At 41.8% G+C, this 20,942-nt stretch overlaps 2 long non-coding RNA genes across 2 annotated transcripts in view; one reads left to right on the top strand and one right to left on the bottom strand.

The window, feature by feature from the left end:
- Nucleotides 1–20,942, top strand: part of LOC140846895 (uncharacterized) — an 80,184-nt gene that overhangs the window by 25,560 nt on the left and 33,682 nt on the right. Inside the window, exon 3 of the long non-coding RNA XR_012126396.1 lies at nucleotides 7,447–7,520. This is a non-coding gene — a long non-coding RNA (uncharacterized lncRNA). The remainder of the gene's footprint in view (nucleotides 1–7,446; nucleotides 7,521–20,942) is intronic.
- On the bottom strand, nucleotides 5,502–13,109 carry LOC140846894 (uncharacterized). Its single transcript, XR_012126395.1, has 3 exons — nucleotides 12,823–13,109; nucleotides 11,769–11,859; nucleotides 5,502–7,016 (listed from the first exon to the last, which is right to left on the bottom strand). It is a non-coding gene; the product is annotated as an uncharacterized lncRNA (long non-coding RNA).

The raw sequence follows: 20,942 nt of genomic DNA, 5'->3' as shown, positions 1-20,942 counted from the left end.
CTTCACTGTGCAACAGCTCTGTCAGGACATAGTGGATTTTAAAATGCATGAGCTTGTCTAACCTACGCTGATCTTTCATCCTGGGGCTCTTCATCGGGTTCACAATAAAAAGTCCTCCAGGCTTTTGCCTGAAAAATAGCCGGACTCTAATAGCTGATTTTGACCCTAAAATCATAACAGCAAACATATTTTCATTTACGAAGGAACAATTGTGTGAAGAGCAATAATTTTAATGCAGTCATTACGGATCAATTCTTTTATATAATTTTAAAGTACTGAGAATATTTTTCTTTAATCTACTCGCCTGTGCCCTTGAGCGTGGTCCTTCTAAGTGGTTTCAGAGGAAACACACTTACATTTCCTGCAAAGATGCATCCAGTGATCAAAAAGAACATCCATCTCCCATTCGCTGGACAGACAGAATCCCTCAGTAGAAAGTATTTCCCCCCTATTTCACTGAGATGCGCTCTTTGCTTCTTTCCTGCTCTCAGGTTCCTGCAGGCCCTCCTGTGGTCTGTGAGCGGAGGGCCCATCTTCAGGCAAGTCTGTGTGTAGGGCCCAGAGAAGGTCCGGCCTTCCTGGTAGTTCCTAGCCTGAGAGTAAGAGGGAGGCTCATTCAGAACGGTTTTAAACCAGCGTTGTAACAAATGTGCTCAATTCTCATACTGATCCTTCTCAGGTTCTCCCATGTCTCCACTTTCATAAAAATTATGATGTTAAAATGTCCTTTCTTTTCTTAATGAATTCTAAGGCTTTTTTAAATTTATCTATTTTTTTATCAAAGTGTAGTTGACATGCACTATCATATTGGTTTCAAGTATGCAACATAGTGATTCAACAATTAAATACAGATGAAGTCCTCACCACAACCAGTGTGGTTACTGTCCGCCGACACAGAAGGGTGTCACAGACCGCAGACCATATTCTCTATGCTGCACTTTCATCCCGGTGGAAAATGTCTTTCCTAAAAGAACTTGAGGGATCAGAGGCTTCTGGGTAAGGCAAGATCCTGAACAATCAGGCTGCTTCAGCCAATAGCTCCTTCATTTTCAAGATGTAAGAAGGCCGTGGTGGTTCAGTATTCTGACCCTCCGTGACTTTTTTTAAAGTAGCAGGACACACTCACCAGCCCAGGAGGAAGAGTCTTATTTTCTCAGTGAACTGTCATACGGATCCATGAAATCTTTCATTTTTCTGTGTTTTGCATCTTATTCTCATCTCCTGCTTCTCCCTCTTCGTCTTTTTTCTCTCTCCTGCCTCATCTTCCTTAAACCGATCGCTGCAGTTACCTCTTGTGGTGCTCCCTCTCTCGGACCCTCAGGCCGGCCCACAGAGGTAGTTGGTGCGAATCCCGTTTGCGTGTTCTAATGAGAACTCGATTAGGAAACTGTCAACTGCTCTCAATCTCATTCTATGTGACAGTCATTCTGGATTTCTAGCTTCTCCTACAAAAGGTGATCTTACCGGATCTCTAGCCCTCTATACATCATTGCTCTGCACAATGGCCTGTTTTAAGACGGTCATAATTTTACAGCAAATCCCTCACTGACCACGCAAGCATAGCGGTCATGTGCTTAGTAATTGGTTGCTTTCTTACATGCACATTAGAAAAATAAAAAACAAAACCCTAGCCTTTTTTGTGTGTCATGCCAAGGCGGTGGCACTGCGGCCCTGTGGGACTCCATCGTGCGCCACTCCGCCCCAGGTGCCTGGTGACGTGCAGGCCTCCCCTCGCCCGCCTCAGGCATGTGGGTGCGGGTGGACTGTCCCTGGCACCCTCGGGCTGCAGGGCTCCGGCAGTGGCCTCAAGCACCGAGGTTCAAGAGCCCCTCAACCCGTCTGGAAATGCAACCTGTCCAGCAAGTGCTGGAGGGAGTCAGGGGCCCATGCAGAAGGTGCCAGGTGTGCCTCTGCAGTGGGACCCCAAGAAAGCTTCTCCATCCCAGAGGATGTCCCGTCCTTTCCAGCCGCTTTTGATCGCATAGTGTTACAGGACTTGAGGTGTATACCAAGAGATTTGGGTTAGAGTTTACCCTCCTGGAATTTCCTAAACAGGAAACCCTTTTTCATAATCCTTTTACTCTTATCTTTTCTACTCACTTTTGCTGTATTTGCCTGTTTTTTAACTTCTGTGAGCCACTTCAATTCAGGAATTTCTTTTTGCTACACATGTATTTATGTTTTCTGTTGTCAGAAACCCAAGTTCCAAAAGCCTGGTGCATTTCCTGGTCATAAGGGAAGCTGAGAGCCAAGTTCATTGTCCAAATGTCGTAGTATGCCAAGTGGTGTGGCTGAGGAAAATATCTATTTCCTTTCAAATGGATTTTGTGCTCTACTCTCCTCAAATGCCTTACTTAGAGAGCTTTAATTTGTAGGTGTGAGCCAACTGCAAGACAAATTCAATTTACAGTGCAGTCTCCAATTCCATGCTGATACATGCTCAGGTTCTTGGTAACAAATTAACCCACTCGCCTCCCAATCTGCTGGCAGAAGCCATGGGTAAAGGTTTATCCTCCCCTATAGGCGTCTCTGTCCAAGGAGTAAGGAACTGTTTGTTGAGGGCTTGGAGGGTGGGATGATGGTCCCACTGAGGCACATTCACTGGGGTCCAGAGTGGACAAGCTGCCCAGAGACTGTAGCAATTTTTGCAAGAATCACCGGCTCACCTGTGCCCCAGTGGAACTGCTTTGCATAAGCTGATCTGTAGGTTCCCCAGGCCTGCATAGCTGTCAATCTTCTTTACCCCAGGGGACGTGAGTGCAGCATAAAAGCTTACATTATTACTCCCAAGGCTGCTTGGCTCCTTCCTGTCACACAGGCCTTCCTTCCGAGCCCAGGGTTATGGTGCTTTTCTCATCAAAGCAGCCACCTACAAGGTTAACAGCATCCTAAAGTTGTGCAGGGCACACCTGTACTGTAAAGAGCTGTCTTACAGAGCACGTCTCATAATCTGGTTCTGAAGAATCCTTTTTGGTTCCCGCTTGTAGCTTTGACCAGTGGAGCGCTACTCAGACTCTAATAAATATTCAGAAATTGTTTCTAACCAAGGAAACTCCTGGGGTCTTTCAAAAAATCACATACAACAGACACTCTTTGTTGAAAATAGTTACCACTTCTTTCTGAGTTACTACTTTCCTGTATCCAGTATGAACTCAGCAGCCAAGGTGGACAAAAAAGTGATGGTGAGTTTGGAGAAGCAATTCAGAAAATAGAGACGTGTCAGGTTAAATAAGCTCAAGAATGTATGCACTGGCTGGCATTATTTTTAAAATAGTTGTCTAAAACAAATCTTATTCATTAAGTGCTATAAAAATCAACACAGATTTCAATTTCATCTAGTAGAATTTAGTTTAGATTAGACTTCAAGGTAAGCCATGAAAAAGTGGCCAAGAACGATGTGGGGATCGTCAGTCTGAGTATTTCTGAAAAAGCCAATGAAATCCAAAAGGTTTTCAAACTTCCTCAGGGAAGACACTCTTGCCTGACTTGATCCTTTTTCTTTTGCTGATGAGTTCTTGCCCAATACCCCCCGCACTAAAAAATATTACTAGCTTCACCCAGAAATTCCACTCTGTCCCTTTCTCTCCCTTCCCATGCTAATCAGAATAAATATCCTAAATATTATTAGAAGCACTTGCTTGATTTTTCTTTCAAGTTTCACTACTAAATTGGATATCCCTAAACAGTGTAGCCTAACTTTGGCTGTTTTTGAACTTTTTATAAATGGAATCATGCAGTTCTTGGCCTAATATTATGCCTCTAAGATTAATTAATATTGTTGTCTGGATAAATTAGGCAGAAGACAGATATGAGTGGGATGAAAAGGGGGCGGGGCCCACCAAGAACTCAGGGAGCGAATCAGATTTAAGGACTCACGGAGCTAATGCCCTTGGCAGTGTGAGTTCATTCCACATGCTCTGAACCTGGGCTGACCTTGAGACGTGCTCTAGCTAATGGGGGTGAGATAGGGCAGAGACATGGGACAAGCCAATTTTCCTAAAAAAAGCCAAGCTCTGAATAGCATAGAAAGAACAGGAGAGACTTATCCTGAGGCCAAGATCCCTTTTAAAAGAGAATTGGGAAGTTAGGTTCCTGGCATATTCTTTGGCAATCAGCCAGCAACCTATCTTAAGGCAGGGTGAAGAGTCGTATCTGTTCCCAGTGCTTTTGAATAGCTACCTTGGAGAAGAACAGAAAGTTCATTCTACAGAATTATCTGGAGGACTGACTATGGGTAATGACATATTGTCTCTCATCCGAGGTAGACATCATGAGGCCACGTGACAACCCTACCACCCCAACCCTTTACCTTTATCCCATTCTTGAAAGACTTAAAAGACAAAATCCTAAGCCCTTAAGTGCACCTCCTCTCTGAGGTTGCCTGCACTCCCCTTTCTTGAAGTGTGTATTTTTAAAAGACTTCTTATTGCTCATCTTACTCTGTTTTTTCTCTGTTCTTCCCGAGGTATCCTTGTCACTTCGCTACTTCCCAGACCTCAAGCACAAGTCCTCACCCTCTCTGTCCTACTTCAGCTACGCAGGGAGGGGCTACTGAGAGCCCTGATTTGAACTCGCAAGTTCCTGTCAGTGAGCTTCCCCTTCCTCTCTGTTTATTCAAGTAAACTTGCCTTTGTCTACCTTGACTCTGGCCTGTTCCTCCCGCAGACTGTAAAGGAAAACTTTTGCTCTGCTTCACCACTTACAGAAAAGAGATCCCCTTACATATGGAGATTTCTTTTATAAATGTAAATAGCTTTTACAAAAGGGTAACTTTTACTCAAGTTTCAGAGCTTCTTCTGTGTCTGCAGTTTCTTAAAAAATAACTACCTACAGTAATTCTTATACCAAAGAGGTGTATTTTAGGTGACAAATTCTGCTCCCATTCAAGCTTAAATTTATCAGTAATTTTCTTTAAGGACAGTGCTTTTTGTATCATATTTAAGAAACTATTCCTTAAAGTCATGGAGATATTCTTCTGCATTATTTTGTGAAAGCCTTTTTGTTTTGTTACATTTATGACTATGACCCACTTACAACTTATTTTTGTAAATGATGTGTTGTAGAGGGTCCAGTTTTTCCCCATATAAACCCAGTTGTTCCAGCACCATTTACTGAAAATCTTGTCATTTTCAACTTCTCTGAAGCACCACTTGGATCATAAACCAGGTGACCATATATTCATGTGCCTGTTTCTAAGCTCTTTATTGTATTCTCTTGCTGTTTCATCTATCCTTATGACAATTCTACAGTTTCTCAATTTCTATAATTTCTTAGTTCTCAATTGCTAGAACTGGGGAAAGATATAAGCACTGAAGAATCCAAAGTTCATACACTTTCGTGCTCTTCAGTTAAAGAAAATTGGTAAATCTAAAACTAAGTATAAAAATGAATGAGAAAATAAATCACAACAAATTAAAAAATTTTTAAAGCTGACAAATGCCATAAACATCATAAAATCCAGAAAAATAACATACTTTATTAATTGCTTAACATGCCATGCAATTGCTTAACATTTTTTTTCCCTATAATTTTTGGCTACATATTCTATGATGGCCTTTTCATAGTATGATGACTTTTATAATGCCATTTTCTATTTAAAAAATGAAAAGAAAATTCAGTCTTTCCTCTAGCACAGATATTCAAAATTTATGTTTCATTTTTATGAGTTGAACAATTTTATTCAGCTTCTCAATTCATTGTTGTGTAAAAATGTCAATAATTTAGTATTTTTGTCAAATTTAGAAAAACATCCAACATTTTTCATCTCTGAGGTATAGCAAAGAACTGCAGTTTGAGACATGAAGCTACCTCAAACCATGAAGAAGTCTGGAGAACAAAGGGGAGGAGCAATTTTTTTAATAGAGGAAAGGGCAGACTTGCAAGGGCTTTTAGAAACAAAAAATAAACTGGGAGTTTCAAGTTTTTTCATTGGCTGGGTTGTGACAGTTTCTTATTGGCTGGGCTGTTGCCAGGGGGAGGAAGAAATCTTCCCTCCCTCCTGCTGGGTAGTTAAGTAGAGGGTAAGGCACCGTGGACTTCGAGGTTCCACTCTTGTCTCTTTTGGTTGAGTGCAATTGACCAGGAGTGGTGGGTCTAGGGTCTAGTGAGCTCCCCGGATGGCCTCCTGACTCCACTCTAGAGAGGTTTCCCAAGGATATACTCACCATTTGTATACTCCACTCTAGAGAGGTTTTGTGCCTAACAAATAGAGGAACTCTGATCATTTCTACTTTGCATGGTTCCCATTAAAATGCATCATGAACTTAAAATGGTATGCCTTCATTGTCAAGTATGCGCCTGAGACAAGAAAACTTCCATTTTGACTTAAGCATCAGTAAGAAATGGATTCTCTTCTTAGTACCTCATGTACGATAATTGGAAAACTTCCACAGAATAGCTTCTGGCACCACTTTTCATATCTGGTTTCTCCCCCACCACCACAGACTTCTGGCTCCAGGTATCATAAGACAAATTCATGCAGTGATGCAGCCTCTGGTCCCACACCTTCAGGTCACCACGCTGGCTGAGTTAGCACAGGGGTCTTAGGCATATTCCTGCAAGACATTCTACAACTGAAGGCTAGCAATCAAGCATCTAGATATGGGAGTGACTGAGATCCACATAATATGCCATGATAAAGTGATATTAGATACATCCCCAACTCAGCTGTCCTCGTTCAAGTCCCTCAAATGCCCACAGCCATTCTGAAGCCAGCCAACATGCGTGGATGTGTGATGGAGGTGAATTGAGGGAGGAAAGGCGGAGCAGTCTCCACTGGCTGCGGCTAAACCATCTTAGTTAACACATACAGAAACATTATCCTGAGAACAATCTTAGGGCGCCTCCAAGGGTCCTGAAAGGAGACAGTGGGAGCTTTATGGTGCATCTGCCTCTGACTGACTCGCCAGCCATGACAACTGTTCTTCCACTTGGCTCTTCTTCAAAGTGTCTGTGTTTCTCTTGGCCTCCGCCTTTCCATAAAAATTTAAATTCAGCTTCTCTTGTTCCACAGAGATCTGTGTAGAGATTTGGACAGAGACCAAATTAAATTTATAAATCAATATTGGAAGAACTGACATCTTTACAGTATTAAGTTCTCTGACTTTTGTACAGAATACATATCTCCATTTGTTTCAGTCTTTAAAATGTGTCTTATTAAATGTGTATGAATTCCTACAAAGAGGTCTTACCCATCTTAATGTTATCAATAGTCTTGAATGTTTTTGTTGGTATAAATTGTATCTTTTTATAAATTTAGTGTTATAATATATATAGCTGGTGTAGAGATATACAATGATGTCTATTTAGGAACTGCTAAATTCTCTTAAAACTAAAATTTTATCTGTAGATTCATTTGAGTTTTTTCTTTCAAAATTGTATAATTTAGCAAAAAACTATTTCCTTACTGATTCTTGTAACTATTTCTTTTTTCTTGTCTTGTTGCAGTTGCTAAGATCTTCACATCCGGATGAATGAAAATGGTGATAGTGGCACCGGAGTTTCTGTTGCAAAGTATCCCAGTAAGTACAATGTTTCCTGTACATTTTTTTTAGATACTCTTTTCAACTTGAGGAACTTTCTTTTTTCTTTTTTTTAAAAGTTTTTAATCATGAATGAATGTTGAACTTTGGTAGTGCTTTTCTTTGCAAGTATTGAAATGATACTGTTATTTGCTTCCTCTGCTATTTCAGCAGTGGAAATTATATTGATTGATTTTAGAATGTCAGACTTATCTTACATTTCTGAGATTAACTCAATTTAGTCACACATATTACTCCTTGTATAAGTTTCTATATTTGTTTATTAGTTTTCAAAGGATTTTTGCATCTACATTCTTTAGTGAGATTGGCTGATAAAATTTTGCTTCCCTGGTTTTAATATCAATGTTGTGTTATCCTCATAAAATGATGTGGGGATCTACCCTCTTGTTCTACTATTTGGAAGACTTTTGGTAATATTAGAGCCATTTGAGTTTAGAGTTTTCTTTATGGCAAGATTATTTTTTTATTACTATTTCTTTTATCACTGTAGATCAATTATTCAGGGTTTTGTTTTTGTCTTTGGCTTCTTGTGTCAGTTTTGGCAAGTTATATCAATTTTATTATCTCTTAACAAGAGTAACTTTTGTCTTTTTTGATCCTTTTTATCATGTTTTATTTCTATTTCATGAATTTATTCTCTTTATCTTTTCTTCATTTTACTTTCCTTTGCTTAACTTGTTCTACTGTCTATAATTTCTTGAGATGGTTTGCCCATTTCACCTATTTTCAAACATTTCTTCTTTACTAATAAATGTTTTTTAAATGAAATGGTCATCTGGTTAATGATTTAGCCACATTTCACAAGTTATAAAATTCTAAACTTTCATTATAACTCAGTTTGAAATGTTGTCTAACCCATTATGATTTCTTCTTTGAACCATATATTATTTACATTATTATTTCTTAAATTTCCAAACATGTGGATATTTTGTAGTTTTGTGGTTACGCTCTATATCTAACATAATTTCCTTATGATCAGAAAACCTAGCTTGTACTATTCCAATCTTTTAAATGTGTTGAGTTATGCTTTATATAAGTATGTGCTTGAAAAGAATGAATTCTGCAGTTAGTTGTAAGAATAAACAAAAAATGAGAGAGTGAATATATCCTGGTACCATGTAATACTATCAAAGCAAAAAAACTGAGTTATCCAAATGAGATTAGAAATCTCTCTTGTTCTTTGTATGCTCTATATGTTCCTAGAGCTTTTTTTTTTTAGTAGCTTTTGGTGAAATAAAAAAGAAAGGGCTGGTTTTATCTGCATATGGGTTTTTCAACTTTGCTCAGCTGAGAGGCCCACAGCAGAGTAGCTATGTTCAATTTTTGTCTTATTTTTTCCCCATAAGTCAAGAGATGACATATTTTTGGAATTTCAAATGTCAGTAAATAATTAATGCATCTGGGAGAGAAAAGTTTGCTGTTAGTAACTCATACCCACTAGTCTATAATGAATAACTATAAATTCAATGCTGTACTTCAAAGAGTACTATTTGAAATTGCTATTTTTTAACCAGGACATTCATTCTTAGGTTAACACTGTTGCAAATACAGTCAATTTTACTTTCTACCTGTCTAACACTCTAAAGAATATTTTATAGGAGAAGTAATTTTATTTTGTTTTTGTAACATACCTACAACACAGTGGTGTCAAAACAGTAGGGTGCTGTATCAAAGAAAATACAAGAAAATGGGATATCAGATGATTGTCTTGTTCCACGGAGATCTGGGTAGGGATCTGGACAGAGGTAAATTACAGTGAATTCATGGAACTAGAAATGCCAAGCCCCGTTCGCATGGCGCTGATCGATGCCCAGATAGCACAAAGTATCGCAACTGAACAAGTCTTCCTTTGAATCTTGTGTTTAGTGTCCAAGTTCAGGTAGGAATCCCAGAAGGCAGCAGCTCCATTTTTTAAATTAAGTTTTCTATTATTTTGAATGAAAGGGCTTGAAGAATATCCACTGAGGGTGGAGGTAATAATTGAGTGTTGGAAACGAAGCAGCTAAGTAGGAAAAACTATCCCTCTCCCTCCCCTTGGTGGCTGTGTGACTGTGAGCAAAGGACTTACCCTTGTAGCCCAAGTTTCCTCCTCTGTGAAATTAGTAAAATCGCCTGTGCCAAAGGCTGTTTGCTATCAAGAGTTACATGTGAGCAAGTCTACACAGGACTGCACGATATACACACCGGTGTGCCCACAAGCTTTGAAGGTTTGGTCATTTATTTGATTGTTAGATAAGTATGAGCTTCTGGAGGTAGCAGAGCCTGTAATACAGGGGGAGGAATTTCCTGGTATTAGGACGCAAAGGGATCTGGGCTTTTAAATGCAGCCAAGCCTCTCCTTATGGCTGTTTCCCAAAAGCAACAATTTCCATTTAAATCTTCAGAAATACAACGAGATGAGGTGCTTTTCAGATAACAAGTTCCACTCCAAGACACAAGTGGCTTTTACACAGGGAATAACCGGATAATGAAAACAATATCCAAAGCCTCCTGTCAGGCATCATCCTCTCCTACCGGGACCCATCCTACTTCAGGCACGGACGTCTCAGCGTCCTTCTGTGGTCTGGCCCCTTTTGCTGTCATTCCAGATGGAAAGGAAAAGGACTGTTTCTGGTTTTCTCAGACAAGAAAGCAAAATGCAACTAATTTATTTATGATGTGTTTTGTTCAAGTAAGTGTATTTTTTTTTTAACTTTCTTCCAGAAAAACAAAAATATGGTTCCCCTTACCAGAAGGATTTGAGTAGCGTGTATTTTTCTGCATACCATCAGAGTATTCAATTATGCTACTTAGGATAAACCACTGCATTGTCTATCTCTGACACCATAGAAGAATGGATAGTAATAATTTGAGTCTTCTCTCAGCCAAAATAGACAAAAAGGCAAAGTTAATACAGTAATAATAGTACCTGGTATTTGTTGATCACTACCTATGAGCCAAGTACTATTCCAATATTTCCCATGTAATTAAGAGTGTTTAACCTTCACTCTAACCCAACATAGAAGATTCTAGAATTGTCCCCATTTTCAGATGAGGAGATGGAGGCACAGTGAGTTTAAGTCAATTGCCTGAAGCCACAGGACTCATAAGGGTATATTTAAACCCAGGCAGTCTGTCTCTAGAACCCACAGAACCTTATTGCTTTTCCAGTGAAATGACAGAAATTCTAATCCCCAGTATGAAATAGTGGATCAGCAGAGATATAAAGCTTTCAGTGTTGGAACTATTCACCTAACATTTGCTTGTTTGTTTTAAGTAAGGTAGGTTCCCCTCATTTCTTAGCTAAAGCTAGGGGTATACTTACTTTTCTCTTCTGACAAGGAAAACTTTTCCTGGTAAACATCATGACATACAGAGGATATGTTTCTTATTCATTATTCTACAATAACTTCGGTGCAGTCCATCCTTTGAGTTCTACAACTTTACTTCGCATACTTTCCCATCAGCATTTTCCCCTAAGTCTTGGTGCAAACAGACCACCCCCATCAGGGCTGCCCCCTGCACTTGGGCCGCCTCTTCACAAAGCCAGCTGCGGCTGAGCTCCGGCGGTTCTTGCAGCAAGCCCCGTCCCATGACGCGCGTATCCTGCTGGAGGTTGTTTGACCTCAGCAGAGGACAAAGTGCCAGCAAGCCTGCCAGGGTGGGAAGAGCTGAAATTGACGCTGCCTCCCTTGAGCTTCTCTTTCTGTCTTATCTCACGTTCTGCCGTCAGTCATCCCTCCTGAGCATCAGGCAGCTGCATTGATTTCCATTTTTCAACCACCAAGAATGAATGTCTCACTTTCCGTCCCAGGTCTCCTTGAGCAGGTTGTGTCCTGACATCCAGTGCTGACCTCGTATCTCTAGCTGGGCTAGATAATTCACTTCCTGGCACACTCGTAGGCCCCCTTTGCTCGCTCATTTTCTTCAATAAATATTTCCCGAGTACCAGCTCTGTGCCAGGTGCAGCACAAGGCTCTTGTCAGGAATGACGTCCTCTGACTGTTTCTTGCCCATTCTTCAAACCCCACTTATTCGGTGCTTCCTGTTAACCCTGCTTGGACTTTTCCAGGACTCATTATTCTTTATCAATTTAATTCTCTCCCCTCAGGTAGATAACAGCTAACTGCTCATAGGCTTTAGACCTCTGTATCCCTCCAAAGTGCTTATTATCATGCGGAGTTGATGCTAAGCGACCAAAAAAATAAAATACTAGTTAATACTTAGGACCTTCAATGAAACCCTTACCTTACTAGAATTTCCATCCAATGAAGGTCTCCAACCTTTGCTCAGAAAGTGATGATGAATTGTTAGGAAACTGGTGAATTATTGTTGCCATCTGTGCAGATGTAAGTGAGAAACATGGAGTCACTTCTGCTCTTTAAAAACGTATGGTGTTGACATGTGTCTGAGGACAGCGGGGGTGGGATGGGAGGAGAGGGAAAGGATTCACTTTCATCTTACACAACCCAGTCCAAATCCCTCGGTTTTCTACCTTAGTAGTTTTCTGCCAGTATAGAACTTTTTGACATACCATGGTTTCCCTTTCTCTGCGTTTTCAACGCATAGTTTTGAGTGTCCTTTCTATTAGAGCCAGGGATTAACCCAGCTGTCTGACCCCCGCCTTACACTGTAAGATCAGACTTTCTAAAATTCTTATTTTATGCTAGTTCAATCCTAGCACTGTACACATAGTTTTCTTCACTTACTTTGCAAATTCTCTAGCCATTTCCAACATATTATCATACTGTAAGTAGTTTGGCTTGCTCTTAAATCAAAAGCCCACTTTGTTAATTTTACTTTGTAATTCAGTTCTCAGTACGCTTCTTGCAGCACAATTGTTATGAATTTTCAATTTATTTTTATATCTATTTTTATAGCCGCCACTTCTACAACGTGGCAAGCTTTTCTCCTTAACTTTAAAAACATCATTTCCGAAAGAAAGCTGTTCTGAAATCTGGCTTCTTCAGCGAACTGAACACCCACACGCTGAAGGGAGAGTGACAGAAGTCAGGGGCGGAGAAGATGCATATGGCCACCTGGCTTTTTTTTTTTCCAGCAAAAAGAAAGATGTGTGCACAATAATATTTGAGTCTACATAACTTAGCATTTTAAGCTTACAAAATGTTACTGGCTGCCAATTATATATTCTTTAATCTGTGGGATTTACTAGAACCATATGAGCTTTGCTATTAGTTCACATTTTCTTTGAAATTAATTTATATCCTTGTGGTAGAATGTGAGTCTGATTGACTCCAAATGTATTTTGCCTTTTAAAGAATAATGATAACGTTCTTTTTACCTTTTCCTGCTGGTTTTAAGGAGTAGCATTCTCCTTATCTATGGAAACAAACTGCCTCAAACCTTAATAACTTCAAATAACAGCAATCATTTGGTTTTTTTTCTCACTGTTTGGCAAGAGAACTGGGCTCAGCCAGGCAATTCTTGTCCAGGGTCCCTGATCTTAAAGGCTTTCTCAAATGTGTAGCTGTTGGCAGAGCCCTCAGCTGGGACTTCCGGGCAGAGCACATGTAAGTGGCCTCTTTAGGTGGCCTGGACTTCCCTCGCAGGAGGGAGGCTTGATCCCAAGGCCAGGATTCCAACATGGGTGTAGAAGCTGCAGTGCCCTATATGACCCAGCCTCTGATGTCACAAGGCACCATTTCACCAAACAGTCACAAAGGAACACCCAGCTGTGAGCAGAGTGGGGGAGAGGAGTTGAGGGTTAGGAACAGAGCAGGTGGGGAAATCAACTCACCTCTGGATGGAGAAAGTAACATGTAGAATGACAGAGATCGTTACTGCCATCTTTGGAAAATACAGTCTTTCACATGTGGTTATTAATCAACTCCTAGTTCTTTGCAAGTGGATAGAGAATCAAAGATTTCAGTCTAGATTCGGGTCTCAACCTCTTTTCACATCTAAGCATACATAAACGCCACTTCACTTTACTTATCCTGACTCCGTGTTTCCAGATCATTCCCTTTAAGTTAGATGACATCAGTGAAAAGGAAGAGAGGAAAGTGTCTGCTAATTTATAATCTTGTACACCTCATCTTTGAACAATTGAACCTAATCACGTCTTCAGTGCATCCAGGCTATTTTCACCAGCTGTGTGACCTTGAGTGCAACTGACTTTACAGCATGGCTAAATTCCCCAACTTTTCCTTTAACTCTGACAGTGTAGGATTCTCACTTACATTTGTGGGTCTGAAATCTTTTCCTCTGCCAAATAAACATCATTACCCATATCACCAGATGATAGTCCTAATGAATGTATGTACATTTATTTTTCTATTTTGAACCCCATGGAAAACTGTTAAATCAATTCCTATCCCATTTCCTCTTCACAAATAAAAGGATTATGTTTCTACTGGAGTAGTTTATCTAAATTATACATATTATTCTTCCTCTCCCTTTTATCTTAGAATAGTCCATCAAGCCTCGGAAGTTTTCCCACGAAAATCACAAAATTGTTCAAACAATGTGTCCTTTCTGGGCTTGTTGATAACATCTTTCTGTATCAAACATGAATATGTGATAACATGATGAAATGAAAAATCTGGCTTCTGTCAGAAGCAAGGAACTCACTTGGGGAAGTAGCTGTCAGTGTGCAGGACCTTGACGCCGCAGCAGTACCCCTGTGCGTGCACAAAGAAACGTAAAACCCAGATCCCCAAGGCAGCCATTAAAGCTGTGCAAACTAATGCTCGTAAAGGTGGCAAAGCCATGGGTAACACTAATTTCCCTGATGGTGTCACTCATCAGGAATCTTATTACTGATTCAGCCACTCTGAATAAAATATTTAGTTAAATATAGAGAAGATCTTCTCTTTCCCTGTCAATTACAACTTTCAAGTTTATGCTTCCCTGCATCTCCTAAGTGTGTTTCTGTGTCCCTTCAGCCAACGGTTTGTCCCTGTAACGCTGATAGCAAGATGATTTTTCTCCACTTCCACTGTTTCCTCTTCCCCATCTTGACCTTGAAATCCACATTTCCTTCTCCCATCTTTTGTACAATAAACTATCCCCTCTAACAAATGTTCCTGTTTTCTCTTGAGTCTAAATCCAAATTACAACCACAGATAAAATCCTCTGTGAATGTCTCCGCTTGTACACATGACGCTATTTACAAGCACATGAACACACAACTGGACATTGGTAAAATCTTGCTTATCTTCACTATCTTTGTTCGTCATCTTTTAGTAGTTCTGGCATCAGTCTTGACAGTGCCTTCGCAGTGACATGTGGCCGCCAAGCCAGGAGGGGCTGAGGAGCCCCCCAGCGCTGGGTCTCCGAAAGCTGCTCCTCAGAACCGGGAGCCCGGCAGGAAGGCCGCGGGAATGCAGGCTCTGGGTCCCCCTCCTCTGAGCCTCCATGACTCATGCGCCCGCGGGAGGAAGTCACAGGCTTTGCTGGCATTTCTCTCTGTCCCTCATCTGTCATCACTCCATGGAAGCACATTTCTCAAGGCAGCTTGAGACTTAGGGGACAGAAGTGACCCACACTGCTAATGCCACCAGGCTCATCACAGCCTGTCATCCACATCAGCATCTGGAGTGTGCTTGGACCCAGAGCCCAGTCAGGGACTCTTGTTTACTTAATAACCTCACCCGGATGTACCTGGCCAAGGAAGGAAGGGCTGCAGTGGCGCTGACACCTGCCAGGCGCTGCGGGCCGCGTGGGGAGGCAGCCCGGGCGGAGTCCTCCTGCGGAAGGCAGCGCCGACACGCCGATGCACTGCTGCAGCCCTGTGGTGGCTCTTTCCTTTGCTGGAAAAAGGTGCTTAGGAAGCATCTCACTGGGTGAAAACAGAGCTTTCTCTTCTTACCTACCCCTCAGAGCAAAAGTACTATTTTCAGTGGATGGAAAAAGCAGACTGAAAAATTTTTTAAATCAGCATTTTTCTTATGCTTCTTTCCTGCCATCCCTAAAACTAGTTTTTTTAATGGTCAGTGAGAATACATAAATGTAACTGGATTAAAATTTTGTCCTTAAAGTGTGAAGAGAATGCATATAGTGTGAGAATACACTGTCAAAAAGAAAAAAGAAGTTTCCCTAGGAAGCGTGGTTAAAATAAAAACAAGGGAAGAAAATTGGAGGAAAGACAGATACACAGCCTACACCAGCTCTAAAGAAAATTAAAATCAAAAGTATTTTGGAACAGACTGATAGGTCTGGCTGATAGATTTCTTTTTCTTACCATTAGATGCCCTCAAAGCAGGGAAATGGGAGCAAAAAGCACTTTGGCGCCTTGGGAATTAGCTATAGTCCTTAACTGTGTCTTCTCATATAAGACAAAACACTGTATGGACAACATATTTGCCTTGGTGTATGCGTGAGCACACACTTGCCTTTATAAATATGCATGTAAATGTAGAATTTTAAGAGAATTGAAGCTGAATTGAAATTCCAGTGCATCTAATGTGAACAAAATTAAAAAAGAAACAAATATGGTGCTGAGGGTGGGGAACCAGGCTGGTCCCTGGCAGCTCAGGGTGTGTCTGCGGCGGGGCCGTGTCCTGTGTGACCACCCGGTCTGACCTGTGTCGTGAGCTAAACAAGTGCTTTGTTCCTCAGAACCGCAGAGCTGGACTTGAGGGACCAGAGGCGAGGCAGCTGGACACACACTGCAGGCTCGGTGACATGCAGCCCGTTCCGTCGTTGGGTGGCCGAGTGAGGACAGTGTGGGTCCGCCTGGCATGGGTAGCCACTATAGGACTTTTATGCCTCATCCTAAGAACAATTGTTACAAACTTTAAGATTAAGTGATTAGTAAGGTATAATGTTTACTTCTAAAATGTCCGAATTGCCAGTTTGTGTTCTTGATGGGCCTGCATGTTTCTTTTGAGCTAAGAATCAGTAGACTAGGGCATATGCCTCGATAGCCTATGTCAGGAGGATGGGTGGGCAGCTTCTTATATGAGGTAATTACGCCAGAATGACAACTTTAATCACCCAGAAGTCAAATCAAAACTGAGAAAATTGTGTTAAATAAAACTTATTAAATGACTGTACATTCTGGCCTCTTAACGACATCACACCAGTTTTTAAGAGCCCAGTGTCCTCCTCGTGAAGACACAGTATTTGCCTCTTCAGAGGGTCTGACTGTTCGTTGTTCGGGTCTCCAGGAGGTGGCTGGGCGTGGGACCAAAACCGGTCTGCGAGCTGCAGCCCACGTTCAGTGTCTCCCGACTTGCTTTTTGGTGCCAGCTCCCACCTGCCCGTTATCTTTTGCCACGAGTCTCATTGGAGACCCACTGACATTGTGGACAGTGCCCATTGTAAGAACACCATTAAAATGCCAAAGTTATGCCCCTTGAGGTTTCCAAAGCCACCCACCTTCAGGTCACCGGGTGACGGGTTCAGTGAGGAACATGGAGAATGCTGTGTGCTCTCAGCGCCCCAAAAAACGTTTCTCTGTAATGCCACACTCCTCCGCAAAAGAACATGTTTTTCTCCCCAGAGCCACGCAGTCACCGCCATCCCTGTTTCAGGTGTGGGCTTTTCCTCTCCTGTGCCTACACGGAACGAGCCACACAGCGCCCCTCCACACCGAGAATTGGCATATCATAACTAAAATAAAACATCTGAAGCAAAAAGGATTCCCAGTCTGTAGCTCTTATGCATAGAAAATAGCTGGGAGTTTTGCAATTATGGGTTCTTTTCTTCTCTGTACCCTCTCTCCCAAAAAGTTGCTTCGTTTAGTTAAAGTGACTTACGAGATACTCTGAGTCTCTCTCAGCAGTCTCTGGTGACACATGGTCTTAAATGAAGGCCTAAATCCTGCAGTGATGACAGTGCATTCTTGGATGATGGATCCTTCCAAAGGCCTGCTCCAGAAATCATGGCGCTTTGCTCTTATGTATATATACATATTTATGTATATATATTTCAATTCCAAGGGAATCTGTGAGTAGCCATGATTATCTAGGGGAAGAAGAGCATATCTTTGAGTTTTTAAGAAGAATTTGTAAGATTGTCCAGTTTTGACTTAGGTGTTGAATGATAAATGGTCGTTGGGAGGCGGCTATGAAGGTTTGAATACAACGAGGTGTGGAAGGATGGTGGGGAAGGAGTACAGTGAAAATTAAAGGTGGTTAACTGGGATAACCAAATTCTTGAGACACTGGCTAAGATGTTTGAACTTAACTCTCATTTAAGTAATTAGATGTTGAATTTTGTGGGGCAGAAGGATAATATCATATTTGGGTTTTAAGAATGAGCTTAAAAAGTAATTGATATCCTTAGAGAAAAAGGGAGAGGGGAAAATGTATACCCATTTATTCCAATGTTAAAAGCAAGTGATACATGCCAAAGACACAGCCTATGGGAATTGCCACCTGACTCCCAGCAAGGGCTGTGCGCTCATCCCCGCTGAGCTCAAGATCATGTGCCAGTTTCTTTGCTTCTTGGTAAGAAAGTGAAGATGAACGTCATGTTGAGCTACAGAAGGTCAAATGAACCCCATCCAGAAACAGACTGCCTTGTTTTAAGGAGTCTGTTTTCTTCTTATGTTCTCACTCTTTATATAATAGTAATAATCATAAATTGTGCTTGTCTAATTCAGACAAGTATGTGCTTGTCTTTCGATGCTATTATATCTCAAACCATATTGCGGCAGTCTGGAAATATTTTCAAAATTGTTATCTGGAATCTAGAACTGTGCCTGTTGGCCATGACTGTGAGACTAGCTGAAAAAGTTGCAAATGAAATGCATATTATTATTTGCAGGCATAATCAGGCTAGCCGTGTCATCATCAAGCTACCAGTCTTACACTGATACACTTACACTCACTCTCCCTCAAGGCTCATTTCACGGCTAAGTCAGAGGGAAGATACTGTCAGAGAAATGACAAATCCCTTCTTCCAAAATCAAAACCACTGGAACTGGGGATGTAGGAAAGGTTAAAGGTGCTGACTTACTGACAGGGAAAGTCTCACCTCCTTACTGAATTATCAGCACTGTACCCAAGTTCAGGAAGCTCAATTCCAAAGCCTCTTTACTCTCCTGGTGACTGGATATAATCCATACGCGTTTCCTAATGATTCATTTAAGCCATGTACACCAGGCATTCATATACTCAAGAGGTTCAAAGTATTAAATGTAGTTTCTCCGTGTTTTGTTAGTATTCAAGGTGTTAGTGGTGTTTTTACAGCTTTTTCATAGGAAATAAATATGTTCTCCAGCTAGTAGGTCCAATTTTGTATCATTAATGCCTTTGTAAAACAGACTTTCTTTAATGGAAACAAATTTATAGCAGATGTCAGAACAATACAGCCCCCAAATTTGGCCCACTGCCTGTTTATATCGGGCCTGTAAACTTAGAGTCATTTTTACATTCTTTTAAATGGTAAAAAGAAAGTCAAAAGAAGAATAATATTTCATGACGTGTAAAGGTAATATGAAATGCACATTTCAGTGTCCGTACATAAAGTATTATCAGAACCTAATCATGCCCAGTGATTTATGTGGCTGCTTCAAAGCTACAACAGTAAAGTGGAGCAGCTGGAAGAGGGACCCCAGCAACGCACAGAAGCAAAAATATTCACTATCTGTCCCTTTACAGGAAAAGTTAGTGACCTCTGGTTTATAGGATTCCTGGAACAGAAACTCCCACCAGCAATGAAGAGTCACTTTGGTTTTCGTGAATCACGGCTATCCGACAACGGAGCAGTTTCCTTGGTGCGGTTTTGCTTGTGCGCCTGCACTGCCAGAGCGCTCACCTGGGTGGCTGGACGTATGTGTTTTGACCGAGGAGGGAAGACATGGGTGAGCCAGCAAAGCAGTGCATGGCAGACCATAGAGTGGGCCTGAAGTCCTGCAAGGCCTGAGGACAGAGTGGGCTCCTGAGCTCGTGCTGTTTGCATTCCTACCCCCACCCCGGCAGGCATGTACAGCCCAACTATTTATAGTGAGTCAGGCGATGCCTAAGGCATGTTAGCTGAAGAGCTACCTTCAAAAATGATAGGACGAGTTCTTTGGGGGAGGGTGGAGGAGAAAAGCCTACTTTCAATGAACCAAAGGAGGACAAAGGTCAGAGAGAAAGCGGAATGCGATGTGTATGTGAAAGGGCATGGCTAACACCCTGCCTGGAAAGGTCGTCTGGTTCCGAGACTTCGCCGTCCCTCCAGTGTGCTACTGGCACGGCCACGGCGTGGTCAGAGGTTTAGTCCTCTCGCCTTGGGTCCACTCCTGCGCACCCAGCCGGGGTTCCCAGGGCCCACCCAGTTCAGGCCTTTCTCTGCCCTAACTGAGAGCTCCACGCGGACAGTGGCAAGTACCCATCACAGCCCAAGTCGCATCCCCCTTTCCCAGGATAAAACAGAAGAGAAATACACAACATTCCCTATAGAGCCAAAGAACAGAACCAGCCTAAGCGCTGTCAGGCCCCACGGCCTGCGGTGGTCACGGGCACCATGCTGCCAGGGGAACGGGCAGAGCACACGCCGTCGTGCAGAGGGGCCCAGAGCTCAGCGGGGCCTGGGGGGCCTCTCACAGCACACGGTCTCGCTTGCGTTTCTAGAGCTTCGAGGATGGGCCAATTTGAGCACATTTTAACGTACATCACAAGGATTCGTCTTTTCCCTTTAAATCAAAGGACCGACTTTGCACATCAGGATTCAGGTCCCCGGGTGCTTGAACCATGTCCAGTGCAGCCCAACTGGCCTTGTGGAATCAGCACGTGCTGCTCTCCGGGGCAACTGTTGCTTTGGGGCCAGCCTGTGATGGCTTCCTTGGCATAGCCATTAGCTGCTTCGCTACCTTAGCTCCGTGTTTCATCTGGTTTTGATTGGGTCTCCCTAATTTATTCCTTTAGTTCATTGAATTTGAGCAGCTGCTGCAAGGTTCACCCAGACTTTTCTTGCTATCATCCATCCTTGCTTACAGCTCCTTATTTCCTAAGTATTGGAAAAAGGAAAAGTCTTTTCCTTTTGCTCAAATAAGTACATTGTTCTTAACTATATGAGTGGGTTTAATCTGTCTCTCACATCTGCACTTTGCCTGGGTTGATTTCAACATTGTTCTGAAGTCTCACTACTTTTGCTGCAGTTTCTAGTAATTAAACAGCAACTTTTCTCCAAGGGGAATCTGTCAAAGTCTCCATTTCTCACTCACACACTCGGTTAGGGCCTTCACTTTAAGCCAGAATTTCATTGTATGACGCAGCAATATTTTTAGCACTGTTATAAAATTGACAATCACCACCTGTAATGTAATGAGGATGAGAAAGAGCAATACGGGAGATGAAATGAGTGCTGGAGGTCGGCAATCAGTGCAAAGGACAGAGAACATCATTTGTGTCTCACACTTGCAAAACCAACGCGGTAAGTCCAGCGAAGAGAAGGAAGATTCTGTGTCTGTCCAGAGCATTATATGAATGTTGAAGTACAGAGTGTTAGATGCTCTGTCAATTTTAT

This window comes from Manis javanica, chromosome 16 (genome assembly GCF_040802235.1).
Source record: "Manis javanica isolate MJ-LG chromosome 16, MJ_LKY, whole genome shotgun sequence".
Taxonomy (NCBI): domain Eukaryota; kingdom Metazoa; phylum Chordata; class Mammalia; order Pholidota; family Manidae; genus Manis; species Manis javanica.
Note: the sequence above shows the minus strand (reverse complement) of the source record. Positions and strands in the feature narration are given on the sequence as shown.